Source organism: Delphinapterus leucas, chromosome 18, assembly GCF_059928025.1.
Source record: "Delphinapterus leucas isolate spDelLeu-1000000601 "Yukka" chromosome 18, BTC_Dleu_Yukka2, whole genome shotgun sequence".
NCBI classification, from domain to species: Eukaryota; Metazoa; Chordata; class Mammalia; order Artiodactyla; family Monodontidae; genus Delphinapterus; species Delphinapterus leucas.
Window position 1 is genome coordinate 6,841,409 of NC_143146.1, and position 20,941 is coordinate 6,862,349.

The following is a 20,941-nucleotide window of genomic DNA, read 5'->3' on the forward strand; positions in this document are numbered from 1 at the left end:
AGCCAGCCCTGAGGCCCTGAATAGTTGTCAAGGAGAAAATGAAGTGATTTTTTTTTTTTTTTTGGCCTATTCCATTCACTCACTAGAATAATAGCTCTGTCCAGAATCAAGGGCTGTTGACTTTCTTCCAAACCTCAGGGCAGTTCTCACCAAATATTTTCGGAGGGGTGGTGGCTTGAGGAAGCATGCCCACATGAAGAGGTGTTAATGTCCCAAGCAACCCACACTCCCATGATTTGTATACTGCGAGCCTCATTGGCTCCCACTGTCTTCCAAGGCTTACAGAGGCCATCTCTAAAGACATTATCTCTGGAGAGCTCGTGCCATGGTCTAGCACGATTCTTTGTACAAATGGTGTGGCTAATCGCTTATCAGTATTACCTGGGATTTTTTTTTTTTAATTCATAGAAAAAAGCTATAGTAGGATGTCCCAACTCGTGTGGAATTCCTAGCCATACATTGTATATTCCATTAGGATAGAGGCCATGTCTGCTTTTTGCTTACCATTGTCACCCCAGGACTGAACACAGTGCCTGACAATATGTATTTGACGAATAAAATGAACTGTCGTACTAATTCCCACCACATTACCCTGAGTATCTTCAGACCCCAGAGAGAATTTTCCAGACAAAGACTCAAGGAGAGAAAGTTACCTAATAAGGGTATCAAAGCATCTCAGTAATTCTTTTTCAGAGAAAAAGAATGGCTTATGTTTTCATTCATTGAAAATTTACTAAATTCTCTTTTATTCTTCTAGTGGTTCTAGAAATTCTATTACTGAGGCATTTGTACACAACATTCGTTGAAAAATCTTTAGAGCAGAGATGAATCTGATAATAATCTATAACAGCAATATTATGCCAACTATCTTGATGTTCTAGGTGTATTTGGTAAGAACATCACTTTGAGTATATAAAATTGAGGCCACAAAACATGTCACAGATGCAAAAATGTATTTTTGATATATTCTCTTAAAAAAGGATATAGACTTTGAAAACTCTGCAATAAAATTCTGAAAAACCGTCCTATTTAGAAATATCTATTAATCTCAGGATTTAAAGTTGGTAATAAGTCATGGTTATAGTATCTTGGTATTATCCATTCATGAAATTTATTTTAAACTGTTAGTGCTACCAGCTTAACGTTTTTTCCCTGTGAACCACAAAGAAATAGTCTTTTTGAAAACTATAGTAATGTACAGATTAATTAAAAACTTTAGGAATGGGCTTACAGATTTTACATTACCACGTGTTTTGGGTTTTGCTAACTTCATCCAGGAAGAGAAGTACATTTCAGTTAAGATTGCCCGGCTACAACCTTGACATTTCACTAAGTCTTTGCTGCAGGGAACTCAGGAGAATGCGTGAGACTATTCTATTTAATTTGGCTTTAAAATTTCATTGTGTCTGGCAATTTAAGGCATGGAATAGTAACTCTTCCTCAGTTAAAAGAAACTTTCAGTGTTTGGCTAGCAGGATAATGAATACCCAGACTGGCAGTGTGTTATCCCGGAAGTGCAGGAGCTTTGGAATTAACAGATGCTGGCTTAGATTTCACACCTTCCAGTTATTAGCTATGTCAGCTCGGGCAAATTACCTGAATTCCCTAAGCTCAATGTATTGATCTGGAAAACGGGGGCAATAAATTCTATCTCTCATGGTTGTAATGAGCAGTAAAGTATGTAATACATGTGAAAATGACTAGGCTAGTGCCTGACTACACGATACACCCTTTGCTTTCTTGTACACTTTGTGCCAGGGAGTATAACAGTCATTTTCTAGGTTACCACATTGCAAGTATGAATATGAACACACATATGCATACGTATTTCCCATTTATAGAGTACCTATCCATACACCATATCCATACCCAAAGCAACCTAGTGAATGGTTAGGCAAGTCATAATCTTGACAGACATCCATATTCCAAAGTTTTTGTATCCTCCCTACCTTAAATCCAATGGATTTTTGGCATCATATTCTCATAGGTTTCCACTGAGCCTAATCCCAATTTTTTAGCCAACATGCTTATTAAACAAGTAGAAACATGTCCAACTGCTCAAAATAACCTATTCTTTCCAGAATCTTTGGGTAAGCGTCCACTTGGAAATATTCACCCACCCTGAGTAATATTTCCTGGTTATTTGAGCACCCTCAGAATTCATTTCTATGAAAAGTCTCACAAATATCTCTGATATAAATGTTTAACAATTCTATTCCTATGTCATTTTTTTCTGAGTATAGTTGACTCCTATTTTAGGCTTGGCTCTAAGTTCCAGGTCTAGAGACAATGAAAATTGGGTAAGTAGAAAGTGAGATGAGAATTGTTTTCTCTGTTTTAGGTAATCCCCTTATATGCTAAGGCTGCTAAAACAGTTCTGGAAAAGAACACATTTATAAGTTTCCTATTGTTATCCTGACTTATTTTTCTGCTTATGTTAATAAAAATGCTTTAATTGTGCTTCCACTCAAGGACCCCAAGTGAAAAAGAAAAGTTTAAAGCTTAAACTTTTAAAGCTTAAGCCATTGAAAGGAAAAAATTGAAAACTGATCAATGAAATGGAGGTATATGAAAAGATTTAGAGAATTCAGAGAAAGCCACCCCTGGATTCAGCCTTCCTAGTACATCATTTACTGGACTATTAAAACCTTAGATGCAAATATTAAACTTTTATCTTTACACCATCCACTCAAGTTTCAAAGTTCTTGGTGGTATTATATTGTTGGTAATATTCAAAATTCTTGGTGGTGACTTTGGGACATGATTTCATTTTGAATGCCAAGGGGCTTAAGGAAAGAAGGGACTGCACACTTTGATTTTTGTAAAGGAAAATGTAGAGAGATACTCCACATAGCACAAAGTCTTGTGCAAAAGCGGGAAGCAGCCTGGGAGGATTGGCCGACAAAAAGAGGAAAAGTGACAAATATCTAGATACAGCCAGATAATTTTATCACAAGTCAGTACTATGTATCCTTTTCTTCATCTTCAATCTCCAAGGCAATCTGGATAATAATAACTGTACTATGAAATTATCTTTAAAAATATAGATGGATTATTATTTGAAGTTCGAGTATTTAGTATACGTTCATTTATTCCTTGCTCCTTAAACTTTTCCTTTATCTTAAGTTTTTAAAATATTTCTGCATTCATAACATTTTCTCAATATGTAAATAAAAATATCTCTCAATATTAATCATCTTTTTATAAATTTAAACATAATGCCTTATTGTTGAACTTTTGAAAACAACAACAATAATTATACTGTTCCAATACCTTGGTGTATTTTGTAGATTTATCCACTCTACTTATTTGAAGGTAAACCATTGTTTAATAGATGCAATTGGTTATAGAATCTTGTCAAGAAAGATCTTAAAGGCAATTTTCAAATTTTCTCCTGTTTCTTGCAGGAGATACATTTTGGTGACAGCTATTTTCTCTGATTCTTTAAGGTGATTTTCTTTTGACTATTTTTTTCATAACTAATCACTTTTCTATGTCATCTGTGTGTGCTGGGAATTGTATATGCTGGTGGTTTCAACTCTGGCGGAAATTTGTTTCACTTGAGGACCTTTAACAGCGTACTGATTAACTACTACCATTCCCAGACCAATTGAACCAGATTCTCCTGGCATTAATATTTAAAATGCAGATCATCCCAAGTTATTTTAACGTATAGTCACTGCTATGGATCATACTGAATTCACGGCTATGGATAATACTGAATTCAAGAAGACTTAGACTGTGACTCCTACCCTTCTGTGAGACAGCAGGGTTCACGACTTCTAAGAAAAAAAATAAAAACAAAGTCTAATAATATTGTTAACTCAGAGGGATCAGACCAGGTGGAAATCACAAATATACACTGTAAATAGTGGGGCTTACTCCCAGTATAAATATCTACAACAAGAAGAAACATGTACTCAGTGTTGCTTCCATTCTCATGCTTGGCTAGCAGTCTAGTAGAAACTCTGCCCAGAAGTAAGTTTTATTCCAGGAAGCCATGGTTCTGAGTAGGACAGAAGACAATGCATGCAAATATCAATGGGCCAGGGATGTCCTATGACTTACTTTTTAGATTAATTTCATTTAATAGTTTCCCATATAAATTTCTATTAATCTAAATCCCTGAATAACTGTAAGGCCAACAGTATATTTGTTACCATTCTACTTTGCACCTAGATGGATCAAGTACTTTCCAGGAAGATGTTTTATGAAATCAAAATTCATCTTTGGTATAATGTACTTACTACAATAATTATAAGACTCATAACTTTCTGCTTTCCTTCATAAGATAATCAGTGGCAAAAGAAAATATTCATGTCTAAATTATATCATATTGACTTACGTTTTTAATTGTATTCACCAGGTTTCTGGTGCCATAAACAATGCCCTAGAGATTTTAACTCATACTTATGTAAGATTTATTTATTTTATGATACTTTTGGCTAAACCTAAAAACAATTAATGTATTTATATGCATATGGGTGTGATCAGTGCTGAATTAGAATATTTATTTTTTAATAAGTATTTACAGGTTTATATTTGAAGGCTAACTAAATATACAAATTTCATGATATTGAATAGAGTGATTTTCTTTTTTCTGTTCATTTAAGTTATAGATTTATAGATATGGTCTGAGTCCTAAAATACACAAGAGTTTCCTTTATACTAGAAGTTTTCTAAGTAGATGTAAAATACAGTACATGTTAGAATAAAATTTGTTTTGAAAGTAGACATTTTTGTGTTTTTTTTCTCAAACCGGTATTTACAGTAGTCAATCTCATATTTTATTTCAAACCTATGCCCGGAAATCGGTGCACTGATTTGTCAGACTAGAAAAATTATAGAATTGATATTTTAACATAGAAATAGCTTAAATGAATATTCTAGAATATAAATGAACTTTATGTTTGCTCAAAGCTATTTCAAATATTTTTAAACAATACTGTAAACTAAATATTTGTTACCAATGTGTTAATGTTACTTTCCCCCTCTCTTAGTTTACAAGTACTCCTCAATGGTTAATCTTTAACAGTCTTTTTAGAAATAAACTGTTGGGGAAATAAAATCTTTGGGAAAAAAATTTATCATGATGATTCTTCATATAGATATTTGTACAGCATTTCTAACTGAATTACAGAAATCTATGAAAGGACAATAATTTAAAAATTGTCAAGGTTAACATAAAACGAAAGATACTTTTTGATTTTTAGTAATGTTTTAAGATGTCTAATTTCACATTTTAATCAATTTTGATTAAACATTGTCAGACTTAAAATAGATATTGAATCATAAAATAACTTTACATATTACATTATTTCCATGTATCCACTTTAAAGAAAATATGAAAATCCTGCTTGGTTCAATCAAGCTTCTGTAACATTAACACTTTGATTTTGGTGAGTTGCACAAGTGATGCAATCAATATACATCTAACACACGTTTGTAATATTTTTGAATTGAACCTAAAGATCATTTTGTAGGAAAATAATACATGAAGGATAAAGCTCTTGCTAATAAGGCAAAAACACATTTCAGGAAAAGAGAAAAATTGAAAAGAGAGAGAGAGAACTTGCCACTGAAGAGATGGAATGATAGGTACATTAGACCATTAAGGTCTCGCTGTTGTCTCGGCCTTACTCATTTACCAGGATGTTGTTCTTGTTGATGTGTTGCCATCTATTATTCATGCAGCTTATTCATGCTGTTGTAAAGAATGTCAGTGGAATGCATGTCTATGTGACTCTGATATTTCAGATGACATAAATAAACAATAAGACTCTCATATCACATATAATCTCACTACTTTCCCTTTGTCCTATTCATTTAGGTTGATTCCTCACTTGTTGCAAACTTTCCTATTTTCCATCTCTTTTCTATTCTTTAATATTTAATTCATGTTACCTCGGGTCCATTAGGTAAATAAATGTCCTGAGGCCTTGTTCTGATTACCTGAAATTCTCAAGGGGGCATTGAGATTAAGTATCAGTATTTTTCCCATATTACTAATTTGGTACAAGTGAATTACATATGTAAACACAAATATTGAAGTTCATGAATTTATAACTTACACACATAGCAATATAAGAAACTGACTACACTGAGTGACATGCCAGAAGAGAGAGAAGACATCATACTGTAATTTAAGTAAATCTGGACATAGGCTTTATCTGCGCTTTCATACAATATGGAAATAGCCAAATGGAATTTAATGGTCCTCAGTTCTGCTTTCCATCTTCCTGGATCATGGAAACGGTTCTGATAGGGATGCACTGATTGATCTGGCTTAGAGCCAGTGAAAGATGGCCTTGTGCATCATGCAATGTCATGACTCAAATTAAGTTCAAAGAGGGAATCAGATACCCAAGATGCAGGTTGATTTGCTTCTGCTTCTTAAAAATCCGGGAAACACATAGTGCTGTTGTCCTGTTGGGACTGCACGTCTTTCGTCATTTACCTTCCTGGTCGTTATTTTGCCCCGGAACACTCATGATACAATATGACTTTCTCTCTCTCTTTTGTTCCCATTTCAAATTTCAAAGAATGATTCAAGATAAGAACTCCATCATTTCTAGAATGATTTACAAAATAGAAGAGCATTCCTTTGACTTCTTCATAAACATCGATTTCTGATAGATTTGGCGTATGAGAAACTGTAAGATGAAAGAAGCACTGATTTAACTCAATATAACTAATAATCATGCAGCAGCTTGTGCTAGTTGATATTGATGTTAAAAATGAGCATGAAACAAACAATTTTCAAGAATCTTATAGTTTGGGGGTTGAGATATAAGATGAAAGGAAAAAAACAAAGCATAGAAATCCACTCTACAGTAAGTTCCTTTTGCATGAAGGAAATAAAATGTGATGAGATTTTAGTGAAGGAGGACACAGGAGGAATTTCACAGAGGTGGATAATTCAAGATCAAAGGTATTTCAACAATTTGAAGTGTGATTTAAAAAAAAAAAACCTTTAAATACAGTGATAATTAATAGTGTATATCCCAAAGCATGAAGGCTGAAAAACATTTTACAGGAAGTAGATCAGTTTGCCTGGGAAAACAGTTACCTTATTCCTTAAAGCTTAATTTTTGTAAACGAGCTTTCCCAAATGCTACCTCCTTTGCCTCGTACCAATTCAGGAGCTGTCTTGGTAGATAATGTAGTCCCTGATTCACTACAGAAAACGTGTGACTTAGATTGTTTTCTCTTTTGTTGGGGGCTGGGTGGGTATCCCTGGCCACACAGGTGCAACTTCTGATCAGGAAATGAGACTGGAAAGTCCAGTGAGGGACTGGTAGGAGGGAATTAAATCCTGGGCTAGGAATAGTTCACCTTAATCGGGTGGATTTCTAGGTATTTTTTGAAGTTTTTTGAACAGAGTCATGAAATGATCAGACTCCCACTGAAACATTTCAGAAACTGAGATGCTCTTGAAAAGGTTAAAAGAAAGCCTGAGGATGTGAAGTATAATGGAATTATAAAAGCCCACACTAAGTCCGAAAGATAAGCTCCCATGATAGATGGGTTTTAGAGGGTGCAGAGCAGCCTTTACAAGAAAGATCTGCAGTATTAATTGGCTGAAGGCTCAGCCAAGAATGCGAATGTGAGTGATGCCAACCTTGGGAGGAACAGGGAGCCGAATTGACACATCACACCTACAACTCGTGTCCACTCTTTAAGAGGAACATAGACAAAAAAAGACACATCCAGAGGAGAAGGGTAAAGATGGGTGAGAAGAGCATGGCCTATGAGGATCCTCTGAAAGAACGGAGGTTTATCTTGAACAGGAGACAAATCGCTTGAGACTAGGGTGGAGACAGATTGGCAGGTGTGGAGGGAACTATTTTCTCAGCCTTTCAGGGCTGTTATGTGAAAGAACATTTAGGCTTTTCTGTGGCCCTTGAGGGCAGAGGGAGAACCACCAGGTGCAGGTGTCAGTGCAGCACAGTGAGTAGCTCTCCAGGAATTCTGTTATCCATCTTGCAGTTGAAAGCGCTGCTTTTTGATGTGTTGCAAAATAGGACTTTCATCTGGATTACCTTGAAATTCCATTCCAACCGAGGTTCTATTATTGCAGTAAATATATATATTATATCCCTGCACCATAAAATAAACATGGTGCTTTGGCTTGATAGCTCATACAAAAGAAATTAAGGCTTTGTTTGTTGTTCTAAAATATATACAATAGCAGAATATACAGTTTAAGTGTTTAAAGAACTGATACATGAAACGTGAAATAGAATGGAATAAATACACACTTCCTTCACTCTAGATGCGCTACACAAATACAAAACAGGTATTTGAAGGTGTTTAGGGGAAGAAAAGTTGTTTGAACAAACAACAAAACATAATATTAGCATCAGAAGCAGGATACACAGCTTCGTGTAACAACTTGATTACATTTTCTCAATAGGTATTTGCTCCACGGATGGATGTTTGAATGAATTATAAAGCAGGCAGCTTGTGTTCAACACAGATTTCTAAATGGACAGCTCAGTGTAGTATAAGAAAAGGTTTAGTGATACTGGAAAACATGGCCCTAGGTCTCACTTTCTTCTTGACATGGTCCCAAATCATTTTGTTAATGCTTCTACCCAGGTCCTGCACTACTGTGAAATGTCCCAGAACCCACATAGAAGGAGCTGAGACTTTTGATCTTGAGCTAACTCAGGCTCACTATGGGAGGCAGCTGGTCTATAATAGAGAAGAAAAGTCTGGCTCTTTCGGGTGTGGGCCTTGTGTTTATAATCGCAGCAATGTGCTGGCCTGGCACACCATCAAATATTCTTTTTGAACCTGTCTGATCACTTCCAGAGAGGGGAGGTTCTATTCTGTTATGGTTCATTGGTCGTCATTTAGAAAAATGCATTTATTTTAATGGAATAGCTTCTAGTTCTGGGTGTTTTTAGTCATGTCTAGAAGGAGCCACTAAACAGGAACAATGCTGAAAGCTAGTTTAAATACTCTAGCAATGTTTAAAAAAAAAAAAAAAGAAAAAACAAATGGAGATTTTTGAAACAGGGGTTACATTTGAAATGACCCAGGGCTAAGAATCATGTATAGAAGCAGATTAAGTTTTGAGAAAGGTCAAAAGCTTAAATCTTACAAAACCTATTTGCTTGAATCTCTCAGTTATTCTAGGGATGAGTCATGTTCAGTGGGCAAAATTCTCTTTCCTCGTGATACTACTTTATCCATCCCTCTACCTTTAAACCTTAAAATTCGAATACATAAAATTTTAATAGAAATTATAATATATAATGTTGCTTTTTAAAGTCAGTTGGCATAAAATCTCCGACTACATGAAAATTCCTATTTTCAGTTTTTAATGTTGAAAAATAAATATATCCAATTGCATAACATTTGACAGTAAGCTGTTAAGGGAGACTAAGGTAGTATTTATCCCCCAAGGTTCTGAAGTTGAGATTGAAAAGAGCACTAATGCATGTCCATCAAGTGTTTCTTGGTAAGCAAAATATTGAGATACAGTGAAGATGCTGTGCAAACATCTCCAGTCTGGAGATCTCTCCTGATCCTTTCATCTTTTTTTCATCCCTCGATTCAAATGTCTACTGGACTTAAGGATGTTCTCCTGTCATCATTTGCAACTCAGAGTAGAGCACCAATGAATGTTTTTCTTCTTGTGCTTTGTGTCAGTTAGGATTACTTTTGGTTGCATGTAAAAGCGAGTGCTTTGCATAAGTAGAGAGCTATTTTTTTCCTCATGTAAAAAGGAACACAAATGTAGGTCCTACAGGGCTTGTGTAACAGCTTGATGAAGTTATCAAGGGCCAATTGCAGCCAGTCGAGAGACAGACACAGAAGATCAGAAATCTCGATAGCTGAGCTATTTCTAATACAAGTTATCCTGGAGAAGAAGGCTTTGGCTCTGTGGCCATATCAGCCTCCTACTGTGTGTGCCTCCAACTATTCAGATTTCTCCACTACATGCCTGACAGTTCTGGGCAGCACTGAATTCATCACATTTTTTTTAAAAACTTGACTGTACCTTCATGGAGCCATGGTGGAGAGTCCAATAAAGGCTGATCCTGCATGTCTGGTCCTGTCCCCCAAGCTCTCCAGTGAGGGCCGGGAGTGAAGCCAGCCTGCATCTAGTGCCAGTCCCTGTAGGTGAATGTGGACACAGGAGTCCAGGAATCCAGTGTTCTCCCAGCATCCACCACGATCCTGATCACTGCATGACCTTGGCCAAGCATTTTGACTTCCTTTAGATTTTGTTTCTCAGGTTAAGCTGAAAATAATACTATTCACCATACAATATGTTTCTAAGGACTTAATAATGCAACGTACAAAATGGATCCTAAAACTCCTTGCTGAGTTTTGATCCAACGTCATTTTTAAAAATATTTAATACAGAATTGAAGATTAAGGAACCAACATCAGCACAAACAACATTTGGGTACTTTTCTTGGATGTACAATGAAAAATAAGCATTGTTATGTGTAAAGTATCGGTAACAATTTTAAGATGATAAAATTTGATACAGAGACAAATCATTTGACGAACGCTGTTTTGCATTTTCTTTGCAGTTTAACACATTTCTCAGTTTGTAGTCCAGTGAGTGTCCTTTTGGGGAACACATTTTTATCTGTTAGTTTTCAAGAAAAACATGTAATTCTGACATGTCTCCTATTCGCTTACCTCTCCTCTCTTTTTGCAGATTGAAAGTAGACACATCTTAACATTCTATGTCATCAGTGCGTGTGTGTTTGTGTGCGGGGGGGTGTTGTTTCCTGATCAATGCAAAGGCCTTCATGCTCTTGTCAAGTTTATATAAAATGTGTATTATTGCCCATTTGTTTTGGTATTTGGTTTTACTGTCTTTAATTTAGATGATAGTGATTGAATTATTCCCTCTGCAATTTTGTGAGATTCCTAGGAGGAAAGTAGAAGTTACAGGAGGGAATTCCACAGTGTTTTCTGGGCCTCAAGAAAGAAAACATTTGGGCCAGAAGACCTGGAGCCCCCTGCATGTTCAGCAGAGGTGCCCCAAAACTCCTGGGGCAGAACTGCATACCTCAGCTTCACTGAAGACCATGAAGAACAGAGCTGTCTTCAGCAAAAGACCACACATATGAATATTTAACACGTTCTCATGCAGTCGTATAATAAGTTGAAAGATTTAAGTTCAGAGAACCAAGGTCAGGACGAGAAAATGGCAAGGAGCTTTATATGCACAGCATAGCTGGTGAAAGATGGTGTGTGATACAAGCTGACCTTGAGACCAAGGGCCAGGGCCTGGAGTCTGGGGTCTAAGATGCAAGTATTAAAAAGCCCTAAGACATAAAAATGCTAATCTGAATGGTAAAAAATTAAAAGGGAGGGCTACAAAATTCATAACCTAAATACAATTTTGAAATGCCTTAGAATTATTAGCCTAAACACTAAAACCAGCTCTTAGAAATGACTTACATACTAAGTACTATTTATCCAGGCAGGCAATATGCTACAGATACAGCTTGTAGAATGCAGAGTTAACTTTCAAATTAAAAATCAATATCTCAATCCTTCAGCATTGTGAACAGATTTGGTAAAATCCTTTTTGTCTTTTTATCTCTTTCCTCTTGGAAATTAAGTTGATCATAATCACAGCAAGTAAAATAATAGCTTTCTGCCACAGTAATAGAAATAAGGTCAAATTTCATTCATCTTACTTTTTGTATCATCTCCACAAGGGAGGCATGCGGCCAAATGATTTGAATGAGCCGCTATGGCTTTTATTTATTATTAAAATTTATTGCACTTTTCCCCAAATGCAAATGGGTTTAAATTTGATGCTTCTTATCTGTTACGGCCATTCCAAGTTCTGTTTTGTGAAATTACCCTTTTCTTTCCTTTCTTATCCATAAAGTCCTCGTCTAGACCCTGGCTAGCTAATATATTTAGATTAATGAAATGTCTTTCTGCTTCCAGCCTTTCAGCTAATCCGGCTCTTATGCATGATACAATCCAGAAGGGATGAATGACCGCAAAAGACTCAGTTTTATTTCTCAGTACTTAGCATGACTCGATTCCAAGTACATCCATGCCCTTGCCTTATTTCTGACTGAGATATCCCATTTTTAAAAAGTCTCATCCATTCATTCATTCCTCATTCTTTCTTCACGATCCCATTTGATTTGGTCTCCATGCATAGAATTGTTCTCCTTAACCTATCCTATATTTTGTGCCCCCTCACACGTGTCACTCACCATCAGATACTTACAGAATAATTCCCTCATTGAGGAGAGTTTAATGAGTTCTTGTGGCATCATTCCCAGTGACTTTGCTGCACTGGCCTCTTCTTGCAGGTTCTATCTGTATAGCTTCACACTCCTGTGGAGCCTCATTTACGTATTCTGTTAAATCTACAAGGTCACTCTATTTCCTCTTTGGATTTCTTAACCCCCCATACTAACTTCTCACTTGACTAGGATCTTTGACCATGTGAATCTAGAAGATAAACTTCATAGTGCCTACAAACACCATGTGCTCAGCAGTCAGTAAAGTACAGTTGACACATCTCCTCCACTTCAAGAATTTAGTAGAAGCATTTTCCATGAAGGCCCACAAAGAATGTTTAAACCAGTTTAAAGTAATTCTCCAAAGATCGTGACTAAGTACGTAGAATCCCAGTACTGGTATTAGCTTTATAATCTTGAGAAATTTCTTATCCGTAAGATGCCACAAATAAACTTGTATCTTGTGTTGCTGTTTAGAATATTAATTAAAATAATGAACATAAACTGCACAGCTCTGCCTGGCACATTGTGAAATCCCATGGATGGATTTTAAGACTAATTTAGACTGGAATTACTATTTACACCTTAAAATAAAGGTACAGATAGGTAGTGTGATATCGTGGAATTTGTGAGCTGAAGATGTGGGTCTGACTCTTGTTTATGGTAATTTCTAGAAGCAGGAGTTTGGGTAAGTCATTTAACCTCAGTTGTAAAAAAAAAAATGAAAAGGCATTAATGAATTTATCACAGGGTTCTTATGATAATGAAGTGATTTCTTTTTTAAAAAAAATTTTTAAAAATTTTAATTTTATTCATTTAACTGTAATTGATTTAAAATATTGTGTTAGTTTCAGGTGTACAGCTTCAGATTCTCTTCCATTATACATTATGACAAGACAATGAAGTGATTTCTTGAGTATGGAAATGCTTCAGAAGCTGGTAGGTGTTATGAAAATGTTAGTCATTGAAATATGGAGTCATTACTGATCTTACAAGATAACAGGTGTATGCCTTTTATGCATAATTTTTGCTAAATTATATTTTAAGTTTAATCAGAGACACAGAATTTGCCACTAGTAATAAAAGTAAAAAAAGAAAAACATACTGAAAAGAGGTTAGAAGGCCTCTGAATTTTATAAGAAAGGCTTTTAATATCTTTTCTTTGTTGTTGTTCTTTTGAAATTTCACTGCATTTAGACTGCATGATACCGGTAACTGTGTTAATTACTACCCTTCAGTGAAGTTCTGACTGTTTAACATGCTTTACAATCTTATGAGTCATTATAAAATGCTTTATCATTTATGAACTTGCTATAAAATAGCTTAGATGGTGTTTCTTTTCTATTCTGATAACACCAAAAACATCTATGTAGTGTCTTTGTCATATTTTGTCAAACTTAAAAAAATAATCAAAATTAACCAGATCCTCTTAATATCATTAAACTAATTTTTTTTTGACATTTGTGAGTGTTTTTCTTTTTGTTTTGGGGTTTTTTTGTTTGTTTGTTTTAGTTCTGGCAACAGTTACAAAGTTGCTAAAAGTCATCTAAGTTCATGTTGTTTATGGCTTTATAGGTAAAAAAACAACAATGTAGAAATTATTTACCTGGTAATTTAAATACTGAAAGCATACATCAACTAATTTTTCAGATGGATATTTTATAGTCTTTGATTTAAGAATATATAACTTTGAAGAGATTGAAAATTGCTTGCTAGAGTGGATGATATGAGTTGTGGGGTGGATTAGTGATGTCACCCTGTTTCTCCAGCACACTCTCCAAGGGCAAGTTGTTTTGGGTCATAACGGGCGATCACAGTGAAATCACCTCCGACTTGCCGTTCATGTACAGTATGTGGCCATTTGTAGTCACTGATACGTATTGGTGATTAATATCTATTTTATTAAGATTGAAAAGGAATTCTGTCTGTGTCACTAAACATCTTACCCGACTCATGGAATTAATACATATATCTAGATATAAAAATTATCATTAACTAAAAAGTGGGAAAAATTCTTCTATGATCTTTGCTAGTACTGGATTTAGGCCCAGAAATGACAGCTTCAGGGCTCTTTTTACTCTTCTTTGATAATCACAATAATGATTAGACCATTAATGATAACTGATATTTGCTGAGAACATTTTTAATCAGAACTCTTCTAAGTGATGTCTACCCCACAATCTTAACTTTCACAATTACCCAAATAGGTAGATGCTGATGTTTTTGCTATTCAATGGATGAGGGTATTGAGGCAGAGAGGTTAAATAAGCAATTTATAAAGGGTTTGCCCTGAAATCACTTTGAACAAAATATCACCATTGTCAAGGTGTCAAGTATTTTAAATTCTACTATCAGTTTTCTTGTTTACCTTGAGTTACTTTTGCTTTATTGAATATTCTTTTAAATAAAAACAAGTTTGGAAGGGCTGATGGACTGTCACTAATTTAGTGCTCATTAATGAACTGATTATAAGAGAGAGTCTCTTGAGAAGCTCAGAACCCTGGGTGCCCAGGAGAGGCAGAGAGAATTTTAAGAGACGAAATGGATTGGAATGAGTAAATTGGCCCCAGTGCTATATTCAGTTATTTCATACATGTGTTATATTTATGATCTTTCTAGATTATGTCAAAAAAGAAAAAGGGGAAAATCAAATTAGTACAGATTAAAAAATCATCCACACAGAGAGGTATTGTATGCAAAGCAGCGCATGGGCCCAAGGCTGTCTGGATACAACATGCTATCACAAAGTACAGCCATGTTAGAAAATGTTACATTTTCTCCACTATGGAAGTTATAAACTAGCCTTTAACTTCTAATATTTAGTTAGGATTCTGCTAATAATTTTTTTCTAGACAAAAACAATAAGAGGAAAGGGATGCACATATAAGTGCATCCAATTCCAAAAGAATTGAAAAATTGGAATTGTGTGTGCATGTGTTTATGCTTTAGTGGAATATGTACATAGAGAGAAAAATTTTGGTTTTAAATTTGAATCTTTCATTCCAACTTTTGAGCTTGTTTCTCAAAGGACTAGTCACTTTCAAAACTTTAAATTATAAAAGTCAGCTCCTCGTGGGTTATTTTGGGGGGTAATAATTCTTGTGGACATATGGAAAATGATTTTCTGAGTCATAGAAGTCAATATCTGATAAAATGGATTTAGCAGAAACTTTCTAAATATTCACCTTTTGGCTAAAGCTAAGCCTGGAGTGTTTAAAGCCCAAAAGGAGAATTTTTTGAGAAAGTTATGAATGAATGGATACTAGTTTATTATGGAAATACAATTGTAACCAAGCACTATGTGTCTAGACATACAGAGCTTGGTTGCCAAAAATGAAGTGTTCTAGCTTAAAAGATATCCTCATGGAAAGTGCACAAGATGTTACACAGTGAGAATTCTACCAAGGGCCCATATGTGTTCCTGGCATCATTAGGAACTTATTCCCCCTTCAGGATGGGGTTGGATGGGCAGAAAACTGAAATACTATTCATCGGACGTAAGCATGGGTCTGGGAGAGAAAAATAATGTGCAAAGAAAAATGATTTTAAGAAGTTTAAAGATTGTTGCCATTTTCTATTTTTATTAATATTTCCTTGAAGGGTATTTGACAAAGCTATTGCTATGTGACGATTTGGGGAGAATTTAGCAGTTCATTTTCTTTCCCTGACACATTTTTTTGGAAAAATTCTATTGCATTTCTTTAGATTCTTAGCGACTTGAGGGTAAAACCAAAGTGAAATGCTCTTCTAAGGCCACAAACATGGCAAAGGCCATAAAGGAATTCCTTATGATTTAGAATAGAAATTGAGTATTTTAAAGGGTATTGCCTCTAATGGAAAAAGAAAACCACAGATTAATGTGTACCTGAAAACAATTCTCTTGCCAGTAATCAAGTTCTGATTAATTTCAAGAACATCAACAAGGTGTATTTTGAAGGGTTTCATTTGCTGGCAGTCTGTTTTCTGAGGTTGCAGATCTCTAGTGTGTGTGTGTGTGTGTGTGTGTTTGTGTGTGTGTGAAGATATCCAACAATCTAATTCACTTCCAAGCACTTATTTTTACAATTGACTTTATAAGGACTGAAAGAAGAATTATCCTCCAGCATTCTTCGAAACACTTCCAGCCCTGTGTCTCCAGAGTCAAATGGAGCTGTCTTCATCATGTTTACATATAGACTCCTCAAACACTAAAAAGAATGATAATCGCCTAATTATAAATTCAGTGTTAATATAGCCTTAGAGCTGAGAACATTTCACTCCAGTAGTTAATTTAGTCTGTGGTAAATTCTCACTGTTATTTAATGTCATTTATCACCTGCTGTTTTGTCTTACTGAGAACATCCTGCCTGCCCCACACTGTCTACAGTACATGGACCTTCTGTGACTTTAATGGGCTCAGAACAAAGGCTCCAAAGTGTTTCTATCGGGAGGATTTTGGCAACTTGCCTTCGATATATTCAAGCCATTTTGCTGCCTGTCACTCAGTGCTGTACAAATTGAACTCAGAGGAGAGGTAAAAAGGGTCTAGGAGGCATTTTTTTTCTGGGAAGAATATGCTAATAAAGCGTCATCAGCAGGAAGCAGGCTGTGTCTGAAAGAGTTTTGTCAACTCTGAATTAATTTTGTGTGTTAAGAAACACGGGGGTGCTTCTAGAGCCGGTCTGTGGTAATTAATCCTTCCTGTTTCTGGAAGAACAGAATTGTAATATATGCAGCCCAGATTTAACAGATGTGTGCACACAATGTCTGCTTTATGAGAAGTAAAACAAAATGATGGGTACAGAACAAAAAAATATTGATTTAAAAAACTAAAACAGTATGGAAAGCACAAAGCTTGGAATTCCCAGAGTTTATGCAAATACAGTATTCCTTTAAATGTTCACAGACAACGTGGTTTTGAAAACATCTGTCCATGGAGTTGGATGCTGTGAAGAGACTGAAAAAGACAGATGTTTCTTGTTCCTTAGAAAACTGAGTAAAAAAAGATTGCATGCGAACGTAAGGTATGGGACGGAGTTGGCTATACCTAGGTGTGGTTGGATTTGGACCCTAGGAATCAAATGATGACCTCATTCTGGGATCAAACTCTCATTATCTTCTTCCTTATTTTTTTCCACGATGTGTTATAGAGGAAAAAATTCAGATTACCTTATCTGTAACTGTGAACACAGTGCTTGTGTGGCAATTTGAACGTTGTCGCAAACAGAAGAGTTTGCCTTTCAAAAGTGGGCGTGCAAATTGCACTGCCAATGCTGATATTTGATATATTCAAATGTAAGGTTCACATGAAGATGAATAAGGGCGGGTTGGCGCGGTGCTCATTAAAACAAATCTGTATTGAAAAGAGCATTTTCAGTTCAGGTCTACCAAAGCAAAGCAATCTAACCCATTAGCTCTTTCTCTCTCTTTCTTGTTTCCTTCTTTTTTTTTTTTTTTTTTAATCTCATTAGGCTACCCCTGCCAAATGGCTAGGAGGCAGGAGTTTGACATGGTTAATTTAAAACGGAATAATGGAGAAAATACCCAGCCAGTAGCAATCATTCTGATAGAGCATGCATTCAACAGATTTTTACATGCCTTTTTCTTCTATCGTGAAGCTATCTTAAGTGTATATTTAAAGAGTCAAAATCAAAATTTTAAGGCCTAATGTGAGGAGCATATGATAAAACCCAGCCCTGTCTGCATTGCCTATAGCTTGTCATGTAGTGCAAATACTGAAAACACTTTAACTCACTTTCAATGAAGCGTACTACTTACTTCATGCAAACTAGAAGTCCCTTTAGGTTTTGGCAATATTATCCAGTTAAAAGTGACTTTAAAAAGTCGGTTTTGGTTAACTCTCTACATCTCACATCAATTTCATGTAGGAGCCTTCTACTCCAAAGAATTGCAGCTTTACCATGGTGGTTTTTTGCCCGATTATTTAGTATGCTATGTGAAAGGTCTTTGATTAGGTGTCTTTACACTATTTAGGGTGCATATCAAAGTTGCTCACTTAATTCTTGTTCAAAGTTGTTGGAATATTTAGTGAACAAAAGACTAGAAATGACCTGTGATCTTCATGGAAAGAGCAATTCAACTGAACAAACCTGCTCATTTTCTGTATGTATTCTTTCAGGGTCTAGTTGATGAAGGCGTTCATGGAGAGCACACATTTTGTATCATGAGTTATCTATAGCTTACCAGAGTCAACTCATGGACCATTTCTTTCTTCAAATTAGATATTAGATCACTCAAATATAATGAAGTTCCATATGCTGTATTTAAAAAAATAGACTTTGATAGCTGCAAAAATTTTGCTTTAAAGAATCCAAATTTCTCAATGAAATGTACCCACAAAAGCAACTTTTGTACTTTTCTGTAGTCTAAAATGTTATATTACTCTTGAAAGCTCTGTTCATGCATTCAATAAGCATATTTTGAAGTTCTACCTTGTGCTTAAAAGCAAGAAGCAGCTTGCTCGATACAGGTGCTACGAAAATAAATAAAATCAGTGCCTGCCCTTGGTTAAGTCATAGTCCATTCTGGCTCCTCTGCCTATTTTACATTTCATTTATAAAATATATTAAGAGGATTTAAGGACCAGAAAAAAATGATTCAGATTTCACCAGCTGAAAGGGCCTGGACTGATGGAAAATTCTTCCAAATGGAAGGACCAGTATATGTGAAGGCCTGGAGGATCATGGTTTCTCAAATTAATTTTAAGATGTGCTTTGCCAGGAACTTAGAGTCTACAGATCTTCATCCAAAGCTCACTCCTCACTTAGTGCAAAGAACTCCACAAATAAGTGATAAACACCCTGGAGTCTTTGCACAGAACAGGGATGCTAATCACAAGGTCCATTTTGGATCAGCATGGTACCAGATGTAACATGGGCCAATGCATCTCAAAAGTTTCCAAGGAACTTGGAAATACAGCCTAATGACAGAGAAGTGTGCAAGTCCAGGGTCATACTGGGAAAAAATTAAAGACTTCCAAAGATCTCCTCCATGACTTACTTAAAACCTCCTGTGGATTTGGGAGAGGGTGGGCCAGGTTTTCCCGGAGGCATCTTAAACCCTCTATTCACCAATAAGTATTCACCCCTAGAGTTTGGGAATGTAGTTGGAGAGTAACGGCATTTTTTCACAGGTTTTGTTGTTGTTTTTTTTTTTTTTCAAACCACAGTATTAATGAAATCATCTGAGAGGTGCCAGGGCGTCACCTCTAGAGATTCTGATTTTCTGAAACATTTGAGTCTTTGGAAGAGATTATGCTTCAGAAGTGGTTAGTGAAGAACTTAGTGGGTGCTCAGTAAATGTAACTATGATTATTATGATTATTGTGGTTATTAGCATTAACAACTCCTGATGGTAATTTTGACGCAACTTGCATTCGGGAATCACTGTCTTACAATACAAAAAATCGAAGCTGTCGCCCTGCGATTTCCCTAGAATTCATATGTGAGGATGGGGAAAGGATGACTCCCAGAAGTCATGGCTGAAGACAGTGATTACTGCTATTTGATTATTAAATATAAAGATGTTACAGCCTCTTCAAGCCATTCCCAAGATTCTAAGGCAAACCCAGTGGAATTACACTTCTCCAAATTTTCCTAACATTTTCAAGTTTCAGCATTCTTTAAGGATAATGATTATGTTCATTTTATCCTTGCTTCACCTATGATATGATATTTGGGAGTTGAAGACAGCGTGGGAAGGTGAAAAAATCTAGGGCTAAACATTCAGAACTGGGCAGAAGTTTAAAATTTGACACTACATGCACCATATTTTAACCCATACCTACTCGATTTTGATTCTGTTCACACAGCTTCAGAGGTTATCCTCCGCTTGTAACATCTCCCTCTCTCAGTGTTGTCTGTGACATTTAAAGCGATATTGCCTGGAACATAAAACTGAAATTGCTCTATGTTTTCCAAATGGCTGGTAAAAATCCGTTTCTAAAGTCCTGCTAATTCTTTCGTCATCTTCAGCTAGTGATCCGCAGTGTCATGTGAAACCTCCAAAGTGTTTAAAGATGGAGACAGAAGATGTCCTCTCCAAATTGTTATCAGTAAAAGCAATAACAATATTGTTATTAAATCTCACAGTACATCGGGGAGGAAGAGTAAAAGAGTCAGTAAATCTGTCAAACGTTCATTACTCTGGTCTCCTGCCTAGGAATGTTCTCAGGTCCCGATGTGGCACTGCTGGAATATCCCCGGGCGATTGCATAAAATAACAGTGGTAATGAGGTGTTTAGAAACGTGCTTATCTCTTTTCACCCATAATACTGGAGCTGGGATAACATGGACTGAATGAAAAAGGAATCTTTAGGAGGTTAACGTTCCCCAGATACAAAGTTAGTGAGGGCTCTGGAAGGGTTTGTTTGGAGAATTAGACAAAACGTGATCCCATGTAGAAATGAACTTGCCGTTCTACTAGTCTGCCTTCCCAATCCCCGAACATCAACTCCAGCCCACTCTGCTCAGGATAAATCAATTTGTCAGGGCAGTTGGGTACCTATGTGGTGGGATGTTCTTGGTAATTAAGGTTTATAACTGCAGCTGTTTTTGTATCTTGGCTTTTAACCTTATGCTGGTGGGCGTAGCCATCCTTAAAACATCTGGGTGCCTAGCTGAAACAATAGCATAGCTTCTGCAGTAATCTTGTGTAATTTCTGGTGAATAGTAGGGTACATTTAAACAGTTCTAATG